The sequence below is a fragment of the Puma concolor genome, chromosome D2 (genome assembly GCF_028749965.1).
Source record: "Puma concolor isolate L17-30 chromosome D2, mPumCon1.1.hap2, whole genome shotgun sequence".
Lineage (NCBI taxonomy): Eukaryota > Metazoa > Chordata > Mammalia > Carnivora > Felidae > Puma > Puma concolor.
The window spans coordinates 71510478-71535964 of record NC_141677.1 but is presented as its reverse complement, the minus strand read 5'-3'; the positions used below and the strand labels follow the sequence as shown (position 1 = coordinate 71535964).

General features: G+C 47.3%; 1 long non-coding RNA gene across 1 annotated transcript; it reads right to left on the bottom strand.

Annotated features, from left to right (window-relative positions):
• Positions 1–14807: 14807 nt before the first annotated feature.
• Positions 14808–24768, bottom strand: LOC147576173 (uncharacterized). Its single transcript, XR_015242023.1, has 3 exons — positions 24348–24768; positions 18823–19012; positions 14808–15026 (listed from the first exon to the last, which is right to left on the bottom strand). It is a non-coding gene; the product is annotated as an uncharacterized LOC147576173 (long non-coding RNA).
• Between the last annotated feature and the right edge of the window lie 719 nt (positions 24769–25487).

Here is a 25487-nt window from a genome sequence, read left to right as displayed (position 1 = left end):
CCTACAGAGCCACTCAGGGGTCTCTCACTGCTATCTTAAATTACATATTTCTCATTACCGATGAGGTTAAACAGTTCTCCATAAATGTACTGGCCAGTTAGCTTCCTCTTCTAGGAATGGTGCTCGTCTTTTCATCGGATTTCCTGGTTTCCTCTCGTTCACTTGCAGTACCTTGCATTCTAGGGTCTATTCCTCTTTTGGTTTTATTTATTTATTTTTAATGTTTTGTTTTGTTTTTTTTTTTATTTTTGAGACAGACAGAGACAGAGCATGAGCAGGCGAGGGGCAGAGACAGAGGGAGACACAGCATCCAAAGCCGTTCCAGGCTCTGAGCTGTCGGCACCGAGCCTGACACGAGGCTTCAGCTCACGGACCGTGAGATCGTGACCTGAGCTGAAGTCGGATGCTTAACCGACTGAGCCACCCAGGCGCCCCGATTCCTCTTTTGGTTTTCCGCAATGCTCTTTATCTCCTCCCCCTCGGCCTCCTATCAGTTAGCCGTGGTTCCAGTGGCCATGTTTGAACAGCTCTTTTTAATTTCGATACAGTCGAGGTCACCAATCTTTGCCAGGTGGTTTATGTCTTGGTGTCTAATTGAAGAAATCCTTACCACTCTAATGTCAAAAAGACATTCTTTTACATAGTCTTCTATTGAAGACGTAGCATTTTTGCTTCAAATTTAGGCCTTTTTGAGTTCATTTTTGAATGTGGTTTGAATTAGAGCCACGATTTTATTCATCCAGTGAGCCAGTTACCCCAACAAAATATACTAAATAATTCACTTTTTTCCCCTCCACTGAATCCCAGGGCCCCCTGTTAAAAATCATGTATCATGGGTCTCTAAGTTTTTTTTTTCTTCATTCCATTTGTCTACTTGTCTATTTCTGCATTAGTACCCCACTATTTTTATTAACATGCCATAGTAGAATGTCTTGTTTTTATGCTTTTTTTTTTAAGTGTTAAAGTTTTACTCTGGGTTGCTTTAGTCTTACTACTATGGTGTGACTTTTTTTTTTTTTTTAATGTTTTTATTCACTTTTTGAGAGACAGAGAGAGACATACTGTGAGCAGGGGAGGGGCAGAGAGAGAGGGAGACACAGAATCCGAAGCAGGCTCTGGGCTCTGAGCTGCCTGCACAGACGCAGGGCTCGTACCCATGAACCTCGAGATCATGACCTGAGCCGTGTCGGCCGCTCAACCGACTGAGCCAGCCAGGTGCCCCACTATGGTGTGACTTTTTCAGTGACTCTGCTGAAAATCCCAAATGCTCAAGGACTATCCTTTAGTTGGTCAGTTCAAGTGTCTCCCAGCCTTGGGTGAACTCTGAAAATTGTTTGCCTCACAGTAGAAACTTACAGGAAAATTCTTTTCCTGGTCTCATGGATTTTCACTTGACATGTGCTCAGATGACCTTCTTCCCCTCTGGTTCTCTGCCCACAGGATCCGGTCTCCTCAGCCTCTCCAAAGCCTCTGTTCTCTTTCTCCTCAATTCAGTGGGGCAGCTATGAACTGCTTGAGACTCTCCTGCTTGTGGATTGTATTCTAGAATGTTCCTCCAGGAAGAAGGGCAGGGATCGTAGGGTTTACCTCATTTGTTTGCCTTTTCTCAGAGACCACAGTCCTGTGCTGCCTGCTGCCAGTTGTTCGATGCCTAAAAACAGCTGCTTCCTGTATTTTATTCTGTTTTCTAGTTGTTTATGGTAGGATGGTAAGTCCTAGTCCAGTAACTTCAACAGGACCATTAGGTAGAAGTCAGAGATGACTTTTTCATTGACATAAATTACTCTTGCTTCTGGCCATCTTGTGAACACTTCTGAGCATTAAGTTTTTCCATTGATCATTACTATTTAAAAAAAAAATTCTTTTTAACGTTTATTTAGTTTTGAGAGAGAGAGACCGAGTGTGAGCAGGGGAGAGGCAGGGAGAGAGGGAGACACAGAATCCGAAGCAGGCTCCAGGCTCTGAGCTGTCAGCACAGAGCCCAATGCGGGGCTCAAACCCACGAACCATGAGATCGTGACCTGAGCCGAAGTTGGATGCTTAACCGTGTGAGCTACCCAGGTGCCCCTGATCATTGCCATTTGTAAAGAAAGACAGTTTTTCTTTAATTGTTACAATTTCCATGTTTCGTTTCTTTTCCTTCTGTTGTTGCATTGAATGGAATATCTTCTAACTTTAGCGTATATGTATATATAGTACATAAATTTATTATGTATATTATATGTTTTTAAAAAGTAACCTTACCTTTTTTTCTGAGTTGAAAAATCACAATTAGATGTTGGACGTCCTTGAAATCATCTCCTGGATAAATTGAGATAACCATGTAATTTTTCTTTTTAGTACATTAATACGGTGAACAACATTACTAGATTCTCTGAAGTGAAACTATCTTTCCACGCTGAAATACAGCTTACTTTCCTATTTATTTTAGCTACAGTGTTGAATTTGGTTGGCTAATCTTTCCCGAGCTATTATCTTTTTACTGTCTTATCTAAGTGTTCAGAAGAGGCCTCGGCCTTCCACAAAATAATGTGTGACAAGTTTCTCTCCTGATTTCTGAAACAATTTGTATAAAGTAGGGATTATCTCTTAATTTGACAATTTAATAGAACTTCCAAAATTTTTTGATATGGGGGTTTAACATTACTTTATTAGTTATTTCTATTCATGACTTCTATTTTTTCTTACCCCAATGTTTTGGCTTTCATATTTTTCTGGTAATTTTTCCATTTTGCTTAAGTTTGCTGAGTTTTTGGTACACAGTTGTTCATAATACTCTTTTATGACTCTCTCCTGCATCTATAAGTATTTATCTGCTTTCCTCATGTATCAGATATTTATATCCTCACTCCCTTTTTTAAAACTAGATTTTTCATGAGAGGTCTTTATGGTGAAGGAACTGGTCAGTGTCTTGACCAGGGTAGTGGACACATGAATCTAAGTGTGACAAAATTACACAGAACTAAGTACACACACATGCACACACACAAATGTGTAGAAGTAAAACTGAGAAATTCTAAATAAAATCAGTATACTGTATTCGTGTCAAGATCCTGGTTGTGCTTTGTGCTATGGTTTTGCAAAATGTTACCTTTGGGAGAAACTGAGGAAAGCAGACGTGAGACTCTTTCTACATCATTTCTTCTGATTGCATGTAAATCCACAATTCTCTCAACCAAAATTTCAGTGAAAAAAATCAATTTTGCCAGATGTTTGTCTCTCCTTGTTAACCTTTTCAAAATGCTAGCTTTGGGGGGCGCCTGGGTGGCTCAGTTGGTTAAGCGTCCAACTTCAGCTCAGGTCATGATCTCACCGGTTCGTGAGTTCGAGCCCCGGGTCGGGCTCTGTGCTGACAGCTCAGAACCTGGAGCCTGCTTCAGAGTCTGTGTCTCCTTCTCTGGGACCCTCCCCTGCTTGTGCTCTATCTCTCTGTCTCTCAAAAATAAATAAACATTTAAAAAAAATTTTTTTTTTAATGCTACCTTTCAGTCTTGTTAGTCTTAATCTGGTTTTTTTTTTTCTGTCCTCTGTTTCATTAATTTCGCTCTTGTATTTATTTTTTCTTCCCATCATGCCTTTCTGAGATTTCTTTTTTGCTACTTAAAAAGTGTAAAAGCTTAAATATCAAAGCTTAGATTTATTTTCAGGGTCTTTTTTTCTTTTTTGACAAATGGATTTAATGCCATATGTCCCCTCTTTTATCTGTTGCACAAATTTTACATATAGTGTTTTCATTTGCTTTCAGCTTTAAGTATTTTAGAACTTCCTTTATGATTTTCTCTCTGACTCAAGAGTAATTAAACAGCCCACTTTTTAGTTACCTAACAGATGTAGTTAGTTTTTTTTTTTTTAACTAATAATTAGATATTGCTTTCCTATTTTCCAAACACAATGAGAAAACATTGTCTGGCTTCTTTCTTTTGAATTTATTGGGCCTTCTTTTGTGGCTAAGTCTAGACCAGTTTTTGTTTAGGTTCTGTGTGTGCTCAAAACATGATGTATTGTCTGTGTTAAACGCATTGTTCTGTAAACACAGAATTTGGGTTTACTATGTATATTTCGATAGCTTGGTTTTTATTCATGTGTTTGGTTTTTACTTTTGATCCAATCTGAAATCTGTTTATTTTTGAATCCTGAATTTTTCCTATTTACAATTACTAATATATTCGGACTCATTTCTGTCACCTTACTCATGTATTTCCATTTACCTTACTGGCCTAGGTCAAGTTCTCCAGAAGTAGAGCCTAAGACAGGAAGTCTTGTCCAAGTGATGTATTAGAGGAGGGGCCTCAGGAGAGGGAGGATCCGGGACGCAGAACAGGGCAGGGGAAAACTGAGTTACATGATGCTTCCACCCGGAGGCTGGGGCTCGCCCTGATGCTTCTCTGCCGCCCCCAGGAGCCACTGACCAGGCACTGCTGTGCATCCCACGGGAGATAAAGTGATCAGCCATCTGCCCCGGCAACGTGAGAAAGAGAAAAGAGCAAACGTTCAAAACGCTCCCATGCCCTGGGAACAGACCCTCTTGCACCAGGGGTGCTCCCACTCCCCAACCCGGAGACCCCGTCGTCTTCCGCCTCCTTCGGAGTTCCACACCACGTGCACCCTCACTTTGTGTGTTCCATCCACCTTGCTCTGGCCTCTAGGGCATCTGCAGGGCTGGGGTCAGGGAAGGGAGCAGCGACCTCTGCCAGCTTGCCATCTCATCCTACCCTTTCTTATTTATTTGTTTGTTTGTTTATTAGTTTTTAGAGAGAACGAGTTGGGGAAAGGGGCAGAAGGAGAGAGAGAAAGAGACAGAGAGAATCTTAAGCAGGCTCTGCACTGAGCGCAGAGCCCGACCCAGGGCTCGATCCTGCGATCCTGGGATCATGACCTGAGCAGAAACTGGCTTGGAAGTTCAGGGATGCCCAGGGTGGCTCAATCAGTTAAGCATCCAACTCTTGATTTCCGCTGAGGTCATGATTTCATGGTTCATGAGATCGAGCCCCAGGTGGGGCTCTGTACTGACAATAGGGAGTCTGCTTGGGATTCTCTCTGTCTCTCTCTCTCTCTGCCCTTCCCCCACTCTCTCTCTTAAAATAAATAAGCTGGAAAAAAGAGTTGGGAGCTCAACCGACTGAGCCACCCAGGTTCCCCTCTTCCTACCCTTTCAATTTCTACTCAACATCTAATGTTGTGGACCCTTCTCCGAGGACTCGGGCCCAGCTCTGGTGGGTGGATGGGAGGTTAACCTGACTGACTGCCTACACCTGGAGGACCAACCCCCCCCCCCCCCATCTTTTCCAGCACTATCCATTCTCCCTTCCCCTAGGATGAGTCCTATCCCAGGAGGCTCCCCCATCTCTCGGGTAGGTCGACTCTTGCTGGGTGGGCCCCTGGTCCTTCAGACCGGACCCCACGTGCCTGCCTCTTTGGCAGATGGCAGTTCAGACTTGAGCTACGATCCTGCCCCTACCTCCACTGTGCTATGTGTATCCTAAGCTGACCGAAACTCTTCGAGGTGGCTCATAATAAAGAAGGAACATGTCAAGTTGGAAACAAAAACACATGCAAATAAAGTTTGAGAGACTCTAAGTCACATGCACATGCATGGGGAGGTAGGAGAATTCTTTCAGGAAAACACTGTTGGATTTCAGTCCCAACTTTCCCTGGCAGCTAAGGTAAACTGAGAGGCACCAGGCCCCCTTCAATTGGGGATTATCACTGAATGTGTTTACTTGGAAAATCAACATCAAACATTTCTCATTTTAAAGATTTATTTTTGGGAGGGGGGGGGGTGGGAAGGGAGAGAGTGCAAGCGGGAAAGGGCAGAGAGAGAGGGGGACAGAGCATCCGAAGCAGGCTCTGTGCTGACAGCCGTGAGCCCGACGTGGGGCTCGAACCCATGAACCACGAGATCATGACCTGAGCTGAAGTCCGACGCTCACCATGTTGATCCACCCAGGCACCTCAAGCATTTATTATTATTATTATTATTATTAGTTTTGTTTTTTTAATTTACATCCAAGTTAGCATATAGTGCCACAATGATTTCAGGAGTGGATTCCTTAATGCCCCTGACCCATTTAGCCCATCCCCCCTCCCACAACCCCTCCAGCGACCCTCTGTTTCTTCTCCATATTTAAGAGTCTCTTCTGTTTTGTCTCCCTCCCTGTTTTTATATTATTTTTGCTTCCCTTCCCTTATGTTCACCTGTTTTGTATCTTAAAGTCCACATACGACGAATTTCGCTCAAACATTTCTAATTTTTAAATTCCTCTTTGTCAAAGGCCATCTCTAAACAGTTTGGTTCAACTCCTCCTCTTTTCTTTTAGCTCGACAATTTTTCCTTCAAACCCACTTGACAAGTGAAAGAATATTCCCTGATGTTCTCTTTGCATCTGCTTTCGGCTGACAATGACTGCTCCTTGAGGGAACCTTGAGGGTCTGTGATGCTGGAAGGGGACCAAGAGCCACAAGACAAGGAGGTAAGCGCCCCGGAGGAGCATGTTGCGGGTACACGTGGAGACTCTGGGCCCTGTGTCCCCAGCTGCCTGTCCCCGTTCGGCCTGGGCAAAGCTAGGTGACCCTACCAAAGATATTTAACGCCGTCTGACCCTACTACACCTGTTGTCCAACCTCTAGGCGTCAACTTCCTCATTTGGAAAATCCGAATAAGCCTAGCGCTCCCCCCTCCTGGGTTTGTTGTGAGAGCGAAATAAGATGACGACTGCACATCACACAGCCAAGGATAAAGGAGGATAAGGTGAGTTACAACATCACATCACGACGGGAGCCGTATTGGCTGACGCGTGCGTCCTAGTGCCAGACCAGGTGCCTAGGACTTTTCACTCACTCAAGCTCTGAGCTCTCCGGGAGCCCGGGGAGTAGGGGTGGGAGGAGCCCACGGGTAAGCTCCTCCCCTTCTCGTCTGCTAGCCGTGGAAGCTGACCAGAGGGAGGGGATAACTTGCTCAAGGTCTTTCTTGGGGTTTTTTTTTTTGGTTAATTTTTAAAAATGTATGTTTATTTTTGAGACAGAGACAGAGTGCAAGTGGGGGAGGGGCAGGGAGCGAGGGAGACACAGAATCCGAAGCAGGCTCCGGGCTCTGAGCTGTCAGCACAGAGCCCAACCCGGGGCTCAGACCCACAAACCACGGGATCATGACCTGAGCTGAAGTCAGAGGCTTAACGGACCGAGCCCGCCAGGCGAGGTCTCTCTAATGAACACAGAACCAGGACCGTTTCAGACGGAGTCCACAGCTAGCTTTGCTGTGCCTTTCTGCGTCCATTGCAGTGTGGGTTGAACAAAACTTTTTGAAAAATGTGTTGTCACCATCCCCTGACCTGTAGAAGCCTCTGTGGGTTCTGAGAAGGAGGTGCAGCGTTGGGCTCAAATGGTGTGTGTGTGTGTGTGTGTGTGTGTGCACTTCCTGTCCCCACTCCCAGAGCAATTCATTTCCTACCTTGAATCCTTGTGCTGGGATTTTTTTTGTTGCAAACTATCCCCACTTCACAAGTAGCCTCAAGCAACAATTAGTCCTGCATGTAATTTCTGAACCAAATGGTGGCTTTGGGTAAGAACCACGCAAGCGGTTTGCAAGCAGATGTAGCCCGAGGTGTTGTCACTCCCGGTGTGGAGGGGAGGCCGGAAGGGGTGGGAGGGAAAAGGGCGGACGCACCTTCGGGTGTAGGCCTGGCGCTCCGCATGAGGAGGCAAAAGAGTGGAGGCCGCGTGGTGGGCAGAGTAATGGTCCCCAAAGATGCCCACACTCTAATCTCCTGGAACCTGTGAATACGTTACCCGACGATGTCAGAAGGGACTTTTGCAGATGTGATTAAAGCTCAGTGGACACGGGGACATGATCCATGTGGGTACAAAGTAATCCCGTGAGTCCTCAAAAGCAGAGAAACTTCCCTAACCGTATATAGGGGGAGGGGTGTTGGCCGAAGGGGCGCGGAGATGCCCTGCTAGGGACTTTGAGGATGGAGGAAGGAGCCACGAGCCAAGGAATGCCAGGGCTTCTGGAAGCTGGAAAGGGCAAGGAAATGAATTCTCCCCTGGAGCCTCCAGAAGGATTTTTAGCCAGTGAGACCTGTGTCTGACTCCTTAAGATACTAAGGGTGTGTTTTTTTGTCTTTTAATTTTTTTTTATGTTGATTATTTTTGAGAAAGAGAGAGAGACAGAGCGTGAGCGGGGGAGGGGCAGAGAGAGAGGGAGACAGAATAGGAAGCAGGCCCCAGGCTCCGAGCTGTCAGCACAGAGCTGGAACTCGTGAACCTCGCGATCAGGACCTGAGCCGAAGTCGGATGCTTAACTGACTGAGCCACCCAGGCGCCCCAAGGGTGTGTTGTTTTAAGCCACTACATTAGTGTCATTTCTTACAGCAAACGAATGCAGCCTGGCCCCAGCTCCTCCTTTTCCTCACGTTTCAGCCATGCCAAGAGCTCTCTGCGAGCCTCTGTGTCTTGATCAGTAAGGCAGAGCCATAGTCACTTCTTAGAATCCCAAACACTCCAGGCCTGGCCAGTCCCAGTCTGAAGTCCCAGTCTGAAGTCAGTTCGACAATAACATAAAACTGTGAGGCTCGGCCCCATACATGCTGAGTCTGTGGGCACCTGGAGAGCCTCCTCCAGGCAGCCCCTAGAGGACAAGCCTCCCTGAGCTCCAGCAAGCTTCCTGGAGCTTCCTTGCCAGGCCCCGCTGTGGCCCCACCGAAAGGATCCCGCTGTCAGTTTCACAGTCCCTACCGCAGGCCCGCTTCCAAGGGGCCCAACCCCGGCTGCCTCTTGGACCACCCCCCCAACCCCCGCCCCAGGGCCCTTTAAAACCACAGGATCCCAGGCCCCACCCCCGACGGACTGCCCAGAATCCCTGTGAGGCCGTGCAAATTGTCACTTTGCAAAAGAACACGAGGAAATTTGGGAGACTGAGGATTTGGTCTGTCTTCTTCCAATAATTCTATCGTTCCTCTATCATCCGGGGCCAGTCATTTGATCTTCCTGGGTCTCATTTTTCTCATTGTATCACCTGACAATGCTGGACTCGCGATCCCTAAGCCTCCTTCCACAACTGAGGGTCTCTCACGCACAACGGTATCTTCCTTTCATTTCCTGAAGACACCTTAGGATTGTATCCCATCTCGGGGCCGTTGTGGCAAGCATCCATTTTCTCTCCACAGGAGCGTCATTGTAGATTGGAGCCCCTGGGGTGGATCGAAACCCAGGCCGTGGCATAGTCCAGAACTTGTTTCAAAACATACAAATAAATTGTTGTAATTCTTAAAGAAGTAAAATAAAAGCAGCTCCGCCAGACATTCTGATGAACACCCAGAGACGGAAACCAGCGCCTGAATACATGGAGGTCACTGTGCAAGCATGGGAGAGGGTGGGGGGGGGAGGGGGAGGGGGAGCGGAGGTGTGGGGGAAACCAGAAAGGCAGAAAACCCAACCTCCTCCATCTTCAACACGTACACAAAGTACCTGCTCTGCCTACCTCCTTAGGTTAGTGGGAGAAGCGACAGGATGGTCTATTTGGACCATTCTCTAAACGGCTTAGTGCTACTCTCGACTGAAAGATTCTCCTTCTGGAGCATGGACCTTAGCAGCCAGACTTCTGAGACGATGTCGTCACGTTGGGAGAAACATGAAGCCTCTGGGGCGCCTGCGTGGCTCAGTCGGTTAAGCGTCTGACTCCTGATTGCAACTCAGGTCATGATCTCAGGGTTTGTGAGATCGAGCCCCACGTGGGGCTCCATACGGACACTGTGGAGCCTGCTTGGGATTTCTCTCTCCCTCCCCTTCTGCCTGAAGGAGCAAAAATGTAAAAGGGGAAAATGAAGCTCAGAAAAGGCAAGTGACTGGTTCAAAGTCACACCCTCTTCCCTGATAAGGAATCATCGATCTAAGTCAAGCCCACTCTACCAGTGAGGAGAGGCTGGGTGTGCTACAACCCCCCAAATAACAGGCTTTATCTGCCTTTCATTCTACAAGTCCATCATGGGGCGGCAGGGGTTCTGACTGTTGGAATCGTGGAGGGACCTAGGCTGATGGAGCGGCCGTCGTTTCAAATCCCATGTGTCACTGTGCCAGAAAGAACGAGAGAGCTCTGGAAGGTCTAGCACTCTGGCCTGAAGTGACACGCGGCGCTTCTGTTCACACTCGTTGGTAGGAACTAGTCACGTGGCTCCAACCCACTACATGGGGCCACGAGTGAAAGGAAACGCAAACCCATCAGGTTTCCCCGCGGGGCAGGAGCTGGAAATGCTTGGCCAACAGCACTACTTGCCCATCACGCCCATGTTTCCATCCTGGTCCCCTCTATACTGCCTCCTCTACGAAACCTTTCCTCGTCCCATAAACCGTATTCCCAAAAGTTCTATGTGACCAAAACTCCAGGGTGCCTTCAACTCCGGTCCTTCGGCGTTTCGTACACGCCAGGACGGGTGCTTCATCCCTGCACCTCTGACACGCAGCGCAGGGCCTCGGCGTGGGAAAAATTGATGCTGCTTCCAAAGACCCGTGACGTTTTATTTCATTTTTGTTTACCAGTTATAAATCAGCAGCACTATTGGAGTGACTTAAAATTATTTAATCCGTCAAAAACGCTTTGTGGCCATAACTATTATTTCCCCCATTAACCACTCAGCCCAGGGCTCAGCAGGCTCCGTTAGGGCCCCCCACTCCTTCTGGGGAGCCTCCTAGATCCAGCTCCCTTTTCTATCAAAACGTGCCGGTCCTGCGTCCTATCCCCTTCCCTCAGGGGCTTGCCCTCTGTGGATCTGATAAGTTCCAGGAGAGCTGGGAGGTGCAAAAGATCATTATTTTCCCCTTGACAGTTTTGCCGAAGGCTGGCCCCGGGGCAGATAATCCACCCTGGGCAGAAGCAGGTTGCTGGTGCTGGCGGTTTGGGGCTTTGTGATGCAAACGTGCACCGTCTGCGTGGCCTACTTGGAGCTCTGTCTTCTAGCAATCAGCCTCTAAGCACCCGGTCCAGGCTCTGCTTCTTCATTTCAGAGGAGATCCTCAGATGAGGAGCCCAGGACGCGGCAGGATTCTGGGAGGGACGAGAGACTGCGAACAGTCTGCTGACTCGGTGCCCTCGCCCTGGAATCGGCAAGTGGCTTTTCTCCCAGGCGCCCTTGTGTGTGTGTGTTGGGGGGAGGGGGGTCTTTTGCTGGTGCCCTCGCCTTGCAATCGGCAAATGGCTTTTCTCCCAGGAGCCCTGGTGTGTGTGTGCGGGGGGGGGGGGGGGGGGGTCTTTTGCTGGTGTCCCTGATCAACAGATTCTTTAACTCAGGCCGAATCTTTCAGTGGAACACCACAGAGTTTGCAAAGGAGCTTTCGGAAGCTGAGGGTAAAACTCACGTCGACCACAGGGTTTCTGTGGCCAGCAGGAGATGCTCTGGTCCACGCAGGTGGAGCCAACATGTCTAGCCTTCATGGCCTGCGCGCTAAGCAGGGAGGATGCCGCACCCACTGGGGGCTCTCCTCATGGACTCCCGAAGAAGTGCTCTCTCCGAAGAAAGAATTCCAAAAAGCTCCTAAGAATTTAAAAGTGCATTCGAAAGTTGTGCTCTTTTCAGAAAGAAAAATTCCAAATTCCCCAACGATATTCAAACAGGAATTTGTTTCCACTCTGGAGCAGGGCAGGGTGGGGGGGGAGGGGGGAGGGTAATGGCAAGGTAGAAAAAGATGAGGAAAAGGGAAATGTGAATTGGGGAGGAGCCCTCCAGGCGCTGGTTTGTTGGAGACGTTGGCTCGAGTACCTTGCTCTGGCCTGAAGGCACCACAAGATGGCAGCATTTCTGAAAGTTCTAGGCCCCCCCCACTCCGCCCCCAAAAGGCTGCCTCTCTGGGCGCTGGGGCGCCTTGGCGTCCAGTCAGGAGCACATCCTCCTTCATGTTTAGAAGGATTAAGAGTCCCGACCTGAGATGCTCTTGTCCTCAGCCAGAGAGAAGAGGGCCAGGGCCGAAAGGCTGGATCTCTCCGGTGCACGTTCAGCTGTTTAAACAAAATCAGCGTTGAACCCAAGTGCCTGTTGGCCAGTGGCCACTTTGGACGTCGGGCTGGGTTGTCTTAGTTTGTCTGAGAAACAGAAAGCTTGTTTGGCCAGATGTTGCGTGGGGGCCAAGGAACTTTGTGGTGCTTTAGAGAGTACGTCCCCGCCAGCTAACCTCAGTTTGGATGCACTGGGGGACTTTGCGCCCCTGGTAGAGTCTGGCACCAGCACCTGCATTCGGGTTCCCAGCCCCCCCTACCACCACCCTGGATGCCCACACTGGTCATCCGGTGTGAAATAGTGGACAGTTGTTGCTATTAAAACTCTTCCTGCCGTTTTATATGCTCTGTTCACTCATTGATTCGTTCTTCGATACACCTACTCTGAGCCAGGAGTCCCGTGGTGTCCCGGGGATACAAGAATGACCGTTCTGCCATCCTGGAAGTTGCATCTAGTTGGGGGATGGAGGGGAGACTGAATTATTTATAAGCGTAAGGGGCACCTGGGTGGCTCAGTCAATTAAGCATCCGACTTCAGCTCAGGTCATGATCTCAAGGTTCTTGGGTTCGAGCCCTGCATCGAGTTCTGTGCTGACAGCTCAGAGCCTGGAGCCTGCTTCGGATTCTGTGTCTCCCCCACTTTCTGCCCCTCCTCCGCTCATGCTCTCTCTCTCTCTCTCTCTCAAAAATAAATAAACATAAAAATTTTTGTTTAATTGTCATTATAAAATTATATTCCTACTACGCAGGAAAAGTGCAGGATGTTGTGACAGGGATTCTGGAAGCCTCTGCCATTTATTAGCTGGTATCTTGGGCAAGTTACTTAGCTAGGGGCCCTGCGTATGGTTTCTTCGGTTTTGCACGGGACGGCCATGAGGACTAACGAATTAAACAGGTGTAACCGTGTCTGACGTATGGTAAATGCAAACAAATGCTGCCTGCAACCTCCAATACTGTTACGCACCTCACAACCCCGGGAGGGGCGAGATGCACACAGACCACACGTGCAACTGATCGTGGCAGCTTTGCACTGTTCCGAGACTCAGTTTCCTTATCTGTAAACAGAGTAATAATAGTGATATCATGGGACTGTTGTGAGCATAAAGTGAGATATGGAAAGAGTGTTAGGCTCCAGCTCCACGCCTGCTGTTATTATTATTAGAACTCGAAGCCTTGATATCAAAGCTCAATATAAAGGCTTAAATATGCATTTTGGAGCCGTAGGTAAAGCCCCAGGTGACCATTAAGGTGTGTGTTTGGCTAATTAATGGCCTATTTTCTGCTTCCTCTTCCTACCACCTGAAGGGGGCGTGTCTGAGCTTTCAAGATCAGGTCAGTGCCCATCTTTAGGGGACCCGAAGAAGATCTAACATCTGGTCAGTCGGGTCGGCAAAGAGTCGGCTGAGGAAGGGAAAAGGGAAGGCCTCTCCCTTTGCGGAGTGACTCCCACAGCGGCAGCTACTGGACCTCGTATTTGTTATCCCATGTCACCCTGAGGGCAGCCCTGTGCCATAGGCCCTGTGTGAGCGTCCTTACAGATTCGGAAGTGGAGGCCAAAGGTCACTCAGAAAACACTTGCTGAAGCTAGGTGTGAACGCGGGTCGGTCAGACTCCAAACCCTGAAGGCTGTCTTGAGAGGTTTGATGGAATTGACTAGAATGTTACACGTGGCTTGTCCGCAGGCCTAAAGAGGCACTTAAATGCTTGTTGGATTGGTCCATTGGACCAATTCTGTCCTAACCAGGCTATCTATTGGCTCCACGTGTGGACAAACGTGTCTTTTTTTTTTTTTTTTTAAAGTTTTTTTTTTTCAACGTTTATTTATTTTTGGGACAGAGAGAGACAGAGCATGAACGGGGGAGGGGCAGAGAGAGAGGGAGACACAGAATCGGAAGCAGGCTCCAGGCTCTGAGCCATCAGCCCAGAGCCCGACGCGGGGCTCGAACTCACGGACCGTGAGATCGTGACCTGAGCTGAAGTCGGAGGCTTAACCGACTGCGCCACCCAGGCGCCCCAAACGTGTCTTTAATCTGGGCAGATTAAAGCGTTTCTCAGAGAGAGAAAAAAAATGTTGTTACCAAAGTGTTGGAGGATTAGCGTTTTGGGGTTTTCTTCTCAATGCGTGTTTGGCAAGTGGGAGTGGACATCTGAGGAGGTTTCCACTGGCTGGGATCAATTCCCCCTCTTCTCGTACCAGCATCCTGGGGGTTCCTGTGCGAGGGCTCCCCTTCCCCACTCCTGGTCTTCTGGTTTGAGTGGGGCTGACCTTCTTTACTTGCTCTGGGGATGGGCACCTGACCAGCTCTGGCCAATCTTCACGCTCTGGAGGCAGGATTATTTCAGAGGTGGGTATGAATCCTCAGCCAAACCGAAAGAGAGTCAGTCCTGAGGTGTTGCTGGGATCTGGGGACACCACCACCCTCTTTCTGAAGGGGTCGCTAAGCTGGAAGCCCATTGGCCTGGAGTTGCCAGTGGCTGTGTTTGCCCCTACGTGAGACTGAGGACAGACCACAGAAAAGAGGAGAAAGGAGATGCTGAGATTTCTGGTGGCATCTTTTGAGTGGCTGGGTTCAACTGTGAATTTTCCTAGTCACGCGAGTTTATATATTTCATTCGATGTGTTTGCAAATTTGAGTACAGTTACGGTCTCTTAGTCCCGAGAGCATCCTGTCTAATATAGAAACGTTCTCAAAATACATCAGTAAACTGGGTGCTGAAAATACAACGGAAATTTCCTTTGAAATGTTATTTGGTACTCAACATCAATCCTAATTGTTTTTGCGTTGTAGATATTAAAGATGTAAGAAATTGTGCGATGCCCGTATCATGGAAAACATAAACAAAAATAAACAAATATACTTCATCCTATTATCCAGTAAATCCCAGAGATCTGCTTCTCGGGAGTCAGAAAGATCTGAGTTTGAATTCTAGCCCTCCCAGTTACCTTGGACAACTGTCACAACTGTAATGGGCCTCAGTTTACTCACCTGCAGTTCGGTGGTAACTAGAGTAGCTACATCACTGGGACATTAGAAAGGATTGTCTGAAATAATAAGAACATCCAGCCTTATAACGGAATAGTACTATGAGATAGGAACTTAAGGAAAGAAAGACTAAGTAACTTGTTCAAGGTCAGCTAACTCGTCGCTGGCAGAGCTGGGATTTGAACCTGGGTAACGTGGCTCAGGGCTTCCACTCCTGAGCACCATGTTTACCATCTCTTGAACCTGAAAGAGGTTGAATAACTTGCCCAAGTTTGCACCTCATAATATTGTACACAAAGTGCTTACCGTGGGGTCTGATACCAACAGACATTCAGGAGAACACAGAGCAAGGGGTGTGTTAACCAGCTCGTTACATTTCAGGGCAGGGCCATGTATGTGATAATAGGGGGATGCGGGAGTGGGATTTAGGAGGCCTGGTTTTGACTTTCCTCTGTCACTAACGTGATGTGTGACCTTAGGCAAGTCACTTGCTTCTCTGATCTTTGGTTTCTCGTCTGTACATCAAGAGGATCGAGATTGTTCTGCACCCATTGTAACCATCTACTGGTCCGGGATTTGGAGCCATTCAACAACCAAGGAGACTGAGGCCACATGAACTGGACTTGGCAAGGAGTTTGGGGCAAGGTGGCTGGATTAGAGACCCCATCTCCCTGCCAGTCAGTCTGAAGCCGTGGGTCCAGGGCTGCATCTCCCATGCTCTACACGGCTTGCAGTTTGGGGCTTCTCTCCAGTTTTCCATATTTCTCTACCCTCGTCTGTTTCTAAGATCAAGGAAGAAAAATGTGGCCGAAATTGGCCGTCTCTGACCCACAGCAAAGAAAGCCCAAGACCGGACCTCAGCCTTCTCACATGTCAAATCAATGGCCGACTTCCAGCCTCTTCCCTGATCATTTTAAAGGCTTTTATCACATCTGAAAATGCTCCCCGAATGGCAACAAACTCTCCCAGGAAAAAGTAAGTGTTTTGATGAGTTAAGTGTAAATGAATCAAAACCACATGGATTAAATTTCCCCTGAAATACACTCAAGATTGACCATTAAGGACAAATGCTTTGGGACAATATGGGCTGCGGGAGAGAGGGCTGGAGAGTCTGGGATCTGACTTGAAACTTCCCCTCTGCTCCTTAACACCGAGGCCATTTGCTCCACAGTGTGCACAACCCCAAAGGCTCAGACCCCCTAACTCGCGCTGTCTTTAACAAATGAACAGATAATCTTCGCTTGGGACTTAATAAGACCTTGGGGTAAAAGTTCAACTAACCAAGGGCATCTTGGTTAGTGATAAACTCGTTCAAGGTGACAGACAACCTTGCAAAGTGAAACTGTTCATTTATTCAAAGAACGCTCATTGAGTACCTGATTTGTGTCAAAAACCTGCAATGTAATGAGAAGCAAAGAAGAATGACATGAGGTCCCAGCTTCTCTGTCCCTTCCCCCTCTGTCATGACGTCATTGCCCTGCTGCTACTTCTCGTGGGTCTTTGTTGCTTTCAGTGACACGAAGCTCTCTGTTGACGGGCTTTCAAGCCAGTTTGGGAGTATTTTCTCAAGATTTTGGTTGAGTTTGGAACATACTGAGTGGCAGTTTCTCTGCTCCTACCCCCACTCGTGTACTGCTTATGCATCAGACCTCATCGTCTCCTCCCAGAACACCAAAGCAGACTCCTAACTGGCAGCATGTCTGTCCCCTAACGAATCCATCCTCCACCCAACTACCAGAACAATCTTCCTCGACCTCAAATCGGACCACATCATTTGACTCTTGAGAGTCAGAACTCCCAAGTGTCTACTCAGTTAAGGACTATCTCCAAGCATGGTAGACAAGGCCTGCTACAGGACTTGGCCCTTACTTGACTCTCAAGCCTCTTTGGAAAGACATATCTTATATTCTTGGTCCGGGAGAATTAATGTTATTAAAATGTCCACACAATCCCAAGTGATCTACAGATTCAGTGCAATCCACATCAAAATTCCAGTGGCATTTTTTACAGAAATAGAAAAACTATCCTAAAATTCACATGGAATCAAAAAGCACCTGAAATAGTCAGATCTTGAGGAAGAACAAAGCTGGAGGCATTACACTTCCCGATTTCAAACTATATTACTAAGCTCTAGTCATCAAAACAGTATGGAACTGGGCATAAAAACAAGCATGAAGACCAATGGAACAGAACACAGAAAGCCCAGAAATAAACCCAGGCCTGCATAATCCAGTAATCTTTGATAAGGGAGCCAGGAGCACACAGCAGGGAAAGAATTGTCTCCTTAGTAAATGGTGCTGGAAAATTAGATATCCACTTGCAAAAAAGTGAACTGGACCTCTATCATATACTACTCACAAAAGTTAATTCAGGGGTGCCTGGGTGGTTCAGTCGGTTAAGCGTTCAACTTCGGCTCAGGTCATGCTCTCGTGGTCTGTGAGTTCAAGCCCCACATCAGGCTCTGTGCTAACAGCTCAGAACCTGGAGCCTGCTTCAGATCCTGTGTCTCTGTCTCTCTCTGCCCCTCTCCTGCTTGTGCTCTGTCTCCCTCTCTCTGTCTCTCTCTCTCAAAAATAAATAAACATTAAAAAAGTTAATTCAAAATGACTAAAGACTCAAATGTAAGACATGAAATTATACAACTCCTAGAAGACAAATTAAAATTAAAATTAAAAAAAAAAAAAAAACTCCTGGAAGAAAACAGTGGGAAAAATCTCCTTGATGTTGGTCTTGGCAATGACTTTTTAGATAAGACATTAAAAGGATAGGCAACAAAAGTTAAAAGAAGCAAGTGGAACTATTTCAAACCAAAAAAACCCACAAAAAACAAAAAACAAAAAAAACTACACAGCAAAGGAAACAATCAGCGAATTGAAAAAGCAAGCTACAGAATGGGAAACAAAATATTTGCAAACCACTTATCTAATAATATATCCAAAATGCATAATTTCCAAAATATATAAGGAGCCTACACACCTCAATAGTAAAAACTCAAATAGTAAAAAAACAAAACAAAAAAAACCCCAAAAACTAAAAGACAAAAAGACCCCAAACTGTTAGAACTGAACAAAGAACCCGAACAGACATTTTGCTAAAGAAGACAAGTGACCCATGGGTACATGAAAAGATGCTTAACGTCACTAACCAGGTGTGACCAAATGCAAATCAAAATCACAATGAGCTGTCACCTCATCCCTATCATCAAAAAGGCAAGAGATGACAAAAGTTGGCAAGGACATGGAGAAAAGGGGACACTTATACACTGTCAGCGAGAACGTAAGTTGTCGTTCCTCAAAAAGTTAAAAATAGAACCGCCAGGTGATTCAGCAACCCCACTCCTGGGCACGTATCCAAAAGAAACAAAAGCAGTATCACAAGGAGATATCTGCACCCCCATGTTCATTGTAGCATTATTCACAATAGCCAGGATCTAGAAAGAACCTAAATATTCTTTGACAGATGAGTGGATAAAGACAACGTGAGATAATGTATATCTACATATCCCTCTACATATATCTATATGTACCTATGCAACGGAATGTAGAAGAAGGAAATTCTGACATTTACAACAACATGAATGAACCTGGAGGGCATTATGCTACGTGAAATAAGCCAGACAGAGAAGAAGACTGTATTTATCACTTACATGTGGAACCTGGGGCGGGGGGGGGGGGGGGGGTGGAGATCAATTTCATAGACACAGAGACTAGAACGGTGATTGCCAGGGGCCGGGCAGAGGGGGAAATGGGGAGATGTAGGTCAAAGTGGACCAACTTTCAGTTATAAGATGAGGAAATTCCGAGGATCTGATGTGCAGCACAGTAACAATATAGTTAATAATATGATACTGAATACCTGAAATTTGCTGAGTAGATCTCAAGTGTTCTCGCCACCAAAAAGAAAAAAGAGTTAAACTCTGTGAGGTGATAAATGTGTTAATTATCTTGATCTCCGTAATCATTGCACAACGTATATGCATATCAAATCCTCATGTTGTACACTTCAAATGGATACAGTTCTATTTTTCAGTTATTCCTCCATAAAGCTGGGCAGGGGTAAAGGATACAGGAAATGTCTCTGTATTAGCTGTTTTTTTTTTTTTTTTTTTTAAATTTTTTTTTTCAACGTTTATTTATTTTTGGGACAGAGAGAGACAGAGCATGAACGGGGGAGGGGCAGAGAGAGAGGGAGACACAGAATTGGAAACAGGCTCCAGGCTCTGAGCCATCAGCCCAGAGCCCGACGCGGGGCTCGAACTCACGGACCGCGAGATCGTGACCTGGCTGAAGTCGGACGCTTAACCGACTGCGCCACCCAGGCGCCCCTCTGTATTAGCTGTTTAATTTAAACATTTACTGTCACAAACCAAACAACTTCTGCTACCTTTTATGTCATCTTCTAAAGACACTGCTACGTTTGCTCTTGTGAAAGTCTCTGGGGCACTTTTTTTTTTTTTTTTGAGTTTATTTATTTATTTTGAGAGAGAGAGAGAGAGAGGGGCAGAGCGAAAAGGAGAGAGAGAATCCCAAGCAGGCTCTGCACTGCCAGCATGGAGCCAGGCGCTGGGCTCCAACCCGCGAACTGCGAGACCGTGACCCGACCCGAGACCAAGAGCGGGATGCTTAGCCAGTTAAGCCGCCCAGGCACCCCTGGGCACTTTTTCATCACACACACTTTGTTCTTACGCTTAGGGTTCACAGGACGTCTCATATGTCAATACAAGTTCTATAAATCATGATGATGAAATATACACATGTGCGTATGTATGTGTGCACACGCATGGTGCCCCATGGCGAGCGATATTAGCACGCGGCATTAGACCCAAGACCGTGAGAAGCACAACACACATCCAAAAACAGAATGGCGTCTTCCCTGGACTTGACTGTGAATCTGCTTGATTCTGTGTGGGAGCTGGGGCGGAAGAAGGTGGGCGTGAGACTCCCAGAGGTGGCTCTTACTTAGGGACGGAGCTCACAAAGCAGCATGGTGTTTCCCCCATGAAGCAGCCAGTTTCACCTTTCGGTTGTAGCAGCGTTTCTGGTTGGGGAGCACTCCACCCGCAATCTGTGAGGAGCGGGTTGTGGTTGTAAGGGAGGCACCTCTAAGCACATCGGTGCAATTCCTTCTATTTTTCCCAAGGAGAAGCGTGGTGGGAAAGAAACGACTGAACCAAGCTGGAAGCAACCTGAGGGCCTACGAAGTCTGGCCTCAACTTTGGGCCTCATCCGCTTGAGGGACTGAAAATGCAGAGGCACTGTGGCCTGACCACTTGTAAAACCAGGACTTGGACCCACAGGCCAGAGCGCCTCATCTGCAATGCCCAGCCCAGGAGGCCAGGCCGCTGTCTCTAGTGACAATCCAGGAGGCTGAACCGTCACGTCTGTGACAGTCAGCCCCAAACAGCCAGGACTCGATTAATAACTGACGGCCTCCCTGGTTGTCGTCCCTGCTTCTCACTTAGGACCAACCAGAGAGAGCCACGTATGTCCCCTGGACCCCTAACCAACCACTCAGGCCACTCCACTTCTACGTCGCTTCCCCGGGCCAACAGCCTCCAGTCAGGCCACACCTGAAGCTTCCCTTTTTCACTCTAAAGCTTCCCCTCTCCTGCCTGCCTTTGAGTCTCTCTCAAGACACAAGTGATGGGGGCTGACTTCCTTGCTATGGCAAAAGCTCTGATTACGTAGCCTTTGCCTTTTTCATTTTATTTCCACACACCTTTCTAGATATTTGTGGGATAGGTGATTCCAAGCAACCAACGGCATCACCCTCTTCCCTAATTCTGTCTCCTGCAGCCCCAGCTGGCCAAGAGATGGCTGTCCGCTGCTCTCTCCTCGTTGCCGTGCAGCCGGAGGTTCCTCCACTGACTCCACCCCTGGTGTGCGCCATGACAGTTTCCTGGGGTCTAGAGCAGGCCTGACGGTCAGCTTTAAGACGCACTGGGAAGGCATGAGTGGTTGTTTATGGCTGGTGTCCATTCTGTTGGCTCTACGCTCTTGCCCCCATTCGGCACCGTCTTCCTTCCTCAAAACTACCACGGAGGATAAAAAGTTATAAGTTGGCTTCTAATCCCAGAACTAGCAAGCAGAGAAAGCCACATTCCCTTCGTGGTCCTATCTCTGCTGCTGTAATATGAGGACGGGACTCAATAGTATTTTAAGTCCCTTCTGTATCTTACCCAGCTGAATCTTCTCCCCATTGGCTTCCGGCCCTCACATGTGCTGGTCATTATAAAAATCTCCAAAGGACCATCCCCGATGGGCTCAACCTTTACAGAAGGAGGGTTCATTGAACCAGGGGCATTTGCCCTGCCTGGCCAAAGAGAGGCAAATCCAGGGTGGAATCAAGTCCCTCTTTTCCTACACCGGATTCGTGGTTCCAAATGGTGCCATTTAGGCAACGCCAACTCTTGAGCTGCCACACCCTTTGTTCTAATTCACACGCGTACACTTGATTCCCCTGGGAACGTGTTTTTAAAATTGAATGAATCCAGAGTTCACATATGTTGCCTGAATGCGACATTGTGTAATACCTTTTCTCCCCCTGACTATCCGTACCGTCTCCCCCTTTCAAAACCCCCTCTCATTGAGTGGCATTAAAAACAAAACAAAACAAAACCTTCGCTCCCACTTAGAGGCCCAAGTCCTGGGGAGCCAGAGCAGAGGAGAGGTTGTCACCTCTCACGTTCAGCAATAAAAATGACTTCCTCCTTTCAGCCGCTGTTCCCTGATGTGACTCTGTGATCAGTATCAAATGCTTGGCAGCAAGGATTTCTGTAGAGCCTTCCCAGCTAAAATAGATTTAACCTGCCCGCTGCTCTTTGTGCGGGAACAATGGGCGTAACAATAAGGAGCCGCTATATTGTTCATGCATGAATAGTTCTGATTCTAGATATTTGCTGTTGGGCCCTGTAGATTACCTGCAAAGAATGTCCAGCTCCCTCTGTTGAGAAAGGTTATGCTACAGGCAAGCAGTCCAGGCTGTTTCATGGTAATGAATCAATAGGGGCCTGCAATTAATGAAGCCTTATTTCAAAATGGTAGGGAGTCACCTTTTGAAATAGGGTCTGTTTTCTTCTCCGGCCTAATTGCACAGCCTGGGGTGTCTCCAGTTTGAATGGGTCAACTTTGTGTGTGAGCCGGGGTTGAGGGCTGGCGGGAAGGGGCAGAGGGTGACAAGCAAGGTGGCTTTGGGGGCTTACTTGGGCCAGCTCTGGGGGAAATGAAACCCATATGTGTGGTTATTAGCATGTGGCTCGGAACCAGGCAAACAACAGAGGCAAGCTGCAAGGCCGAGAGCACCTTCTGAGTTTTCCAGTCCCAGTTTTCCAACTGGGCAAAATCTTCATCAGCAGGGGGTTTTGCCGTGTGGCTGTGATTGAGTCTTTGAGAACCCGTGGCTGGTGCCTGGCGGTTAATGGCGGGCTTTGGATCCAACACATCTAAATCTCAGTTGTTGCACTGTCATTTACCAGCGGTGTGATCTGAGGCAAACTACTTAACCTCTCTGAGTGTCCTTTGTCTGATCCGTCAAACAGGGAGAGCATCACCAACAAACGGGGATCTTGCACAGAAAACATGCCCCCCCTAATAGGGATCCGATACATGGTTGTAGCAAATGCTGCGAGTTTACCAATATCTATCCTTCCTTCCTTCCTTACCAACAGAATCTCAATTTTGTTCAGGGCAGCAATGTATCCAGCCAAGAAAATCCCGATATCTCAGGGTCCCTTATAGTTGAGGTGTCCCTATGACATAGTTCTGGTCAATCAAAAGGGAACGTCTGCTGGATAGAGCTGCCTGGAAAACGATGGTTTTCTTGATTTAAAAAACAATAACAGTAACAACAGACTTTGCAAGGCTTTAGCCTTTTTCCCTGCCCTCCTCTCTTCCTTCCTGGAACGCAGTTCCAATGCCCGGAAGCATGGGAGCCGCCATCTTGCAACCATGAGGACAACCAACCATGAGGACATAAGCTGAGAGAGTGGGACAAAAGGGTAGAGGATGGGGTAAGGTTCATGGAGCTGTGGAGTGGCTGTACCAGTTCCTGAGTGCCTCCCTCAGGCCTCTTGACAGGCAAGAACTATAAATCCCCAAGCATTTAAGTCATGGTTACTTGAGCTTTCTCTTATATGTGTCCAAGTGCGATCTCTGATACCTTCTGAGTATTATTTCTTCAGGCTGCTGCAAAGAGCCTTGGGAACTTCCCCCAAGACTGGCTAAAGTAAGGAAGAGGAATACACTGGGAGAAAACCACCTAGGCTCTGATATTTCAGGACCTCCCCTTTGTCTGTCAACCCATGCACCAGAGCTTTTTATTTACAGAGGCTTCCTTGCTTGTTATTAAATCGAGGCTTCCAGGGAAGTAGAGTGAAATTAAGGGAGATCAGAGGCAAAGATAGCCATGGCTACTACATAAACACCTGTCTGCATCATATAAGATGCTGGAGTTAATCAACTCCAAGAACAGAGGCAGTGCCCAAATGAACAAACCGCCTCCTGGAGCTGGCCATGGCAAGCCTGCTGACTGCAGGAAGTAAACATGGGAAGCAAGAGGCCAAAAATAACGGCAATGAGATTTTTTAAACTTCATCCTTAATAAAGAAACCTTTGCTGAATTCTCATGCCCTGGAGAAATAGCCAAGGGTATTTAGGTTTATCCAAAAGGACTTAGTGGGAACTTGGGAAAAGTGTAGGCATGCCTTAGCCGAGGTTGGGATGGGGCCCCTTGACCCAGTGAAAGAGCTAGGAGGGAGTCTTCCCTTGGCCTTTGAAAGTCAAGCTACTGGCCCATAGCTCTGGACAGTGTGGCTTAGAGGCTGCTTCTCCAGGAGGATAGTGGAGTGAAGTGAGTCGCAAATGAGCTAATCACCATTAATGTTTCGGCTGAAACTGCCAGTCTGACATCCTTCCTAATGGCTGACAAATGTCAGGGTGACTTGTGTGCTTTTTTTGTTAATTGAATTGGTTAATTGGGTCCCAGAGGCCTAGCTGCTAATTACGAGCTACAGCCGAATAGGAGCTTTAAAAAAAAAAAAAGAAAGAAAAGAAAAGAAAAAAAAGATGCAAGGAAGTTAAAACAAAAGAGAAAATACACACACGCACACACATACACACACACACACACATACATACTCCAACCCCTTTGTGTTCTTTACAATCTGTACTGTTACCTTCTCTTAATTTTTGACCTGCCACATGTTACTACCTCCTTGATGTGTTCAAAAAAAGAGGGCAAGAAAAACTCCAATTCTGCCTTTTTCCATGAGGAGCATCTGTTCAATCAGTGCCTCGTTCATTAATTTTCTGCCAATTAGCAAGAAAAAAAGGTAGACCGGGAAGGGGGAGAAAAAAGTCCAGATTTACTGCTTAATGCCTTACCTTGTGAAGATGGTGTTTTCAAAAGCTACACATTGTCTCTCGTTTGGGTAAAGACACATTAACAGTCTAGGAGACCCAGTAGTGACTTGTTGATGTTAAACAAAACTTTTCCAGAGTTTCCTAGGACAGGTCCCAGGCACAGAACCATCGACAGTGTCCGTTGAGGAATAACCTTTCTCAAAGGTAAGTTAAATAACTTCCAGTGCACGGAGGACTCTGGGAATTTAGTGCTAAAGGTGTCTCCGGGGAAGTATCTCCCAACTGTCAACCGCGTGTTCCCAGTGTTGTCTTTGGTTTTTGCTTCCAAGTAAGGGACAACAATGAAGGCAGCTGGACACTCCAGATTCATACCTCCAGTTCACCCTGCTTCCAGGAGCTGGCAGACCCAAAGTATCTGATAACACGGGTGACATTCTTTGGTTGGTGGGGAAGGAACCCGAGGTAGAGAGGAGAGAAAGAAGAGGCACTCAAAGGAACTTTGTGGCAGAATCAGATTTTTCCAGCCCCTAAAGTTCTGGCAGACATAACTGGATAGGGGTAAGCTACCAGGACAGCACTTCCTTACTCTCAGAGTCTTGGGCTAGCAAGAGTCTGGGATTTTGAAAACATGTGGCCAGAAGTTTGGGGACTTGAAGAATGTGTGTGGCCCAGATACCGCTTGGAGCCATCTTGCCCGGGCATCTTGACTCACATTGCCGATTCCAGTCTGCCTCCCAGCTCAGCCACTAAGGCCTCCTCCCAGTTTCTTCCAGGTCCCAGCCTCCCTCGCCCTCCATGAATTCCTGTGCACCTGTTCCTGGGGGTGATGGCTCAGGTTGGCCACAAGCTAGATTTTGGTCCCTTGCTGTTTCCAAGGCTCCCAATCATAAAACTTTTAACTTTTTTGAAGACTTGAGAGGGCAGGGTCATGGGCTACAAAGAGCCTTCTACGTTCCAGTAGCTCCCCCTCCACTGCTCCGGCATTTTCCTCTCCCACCCCCACCCCCTTCATATCCCTGAGAATTTAGATTGTTACACCTGATGCCTGGCTGACAGTCCCTGAGACACACGCATGGAAAGCTCAACGTTAAAAGAAAAGCTGCGTGTTTTTCAACGATTCCATTTGCGTCTCTGTATTTTTACCGGCAGGTGTGCCTGTGT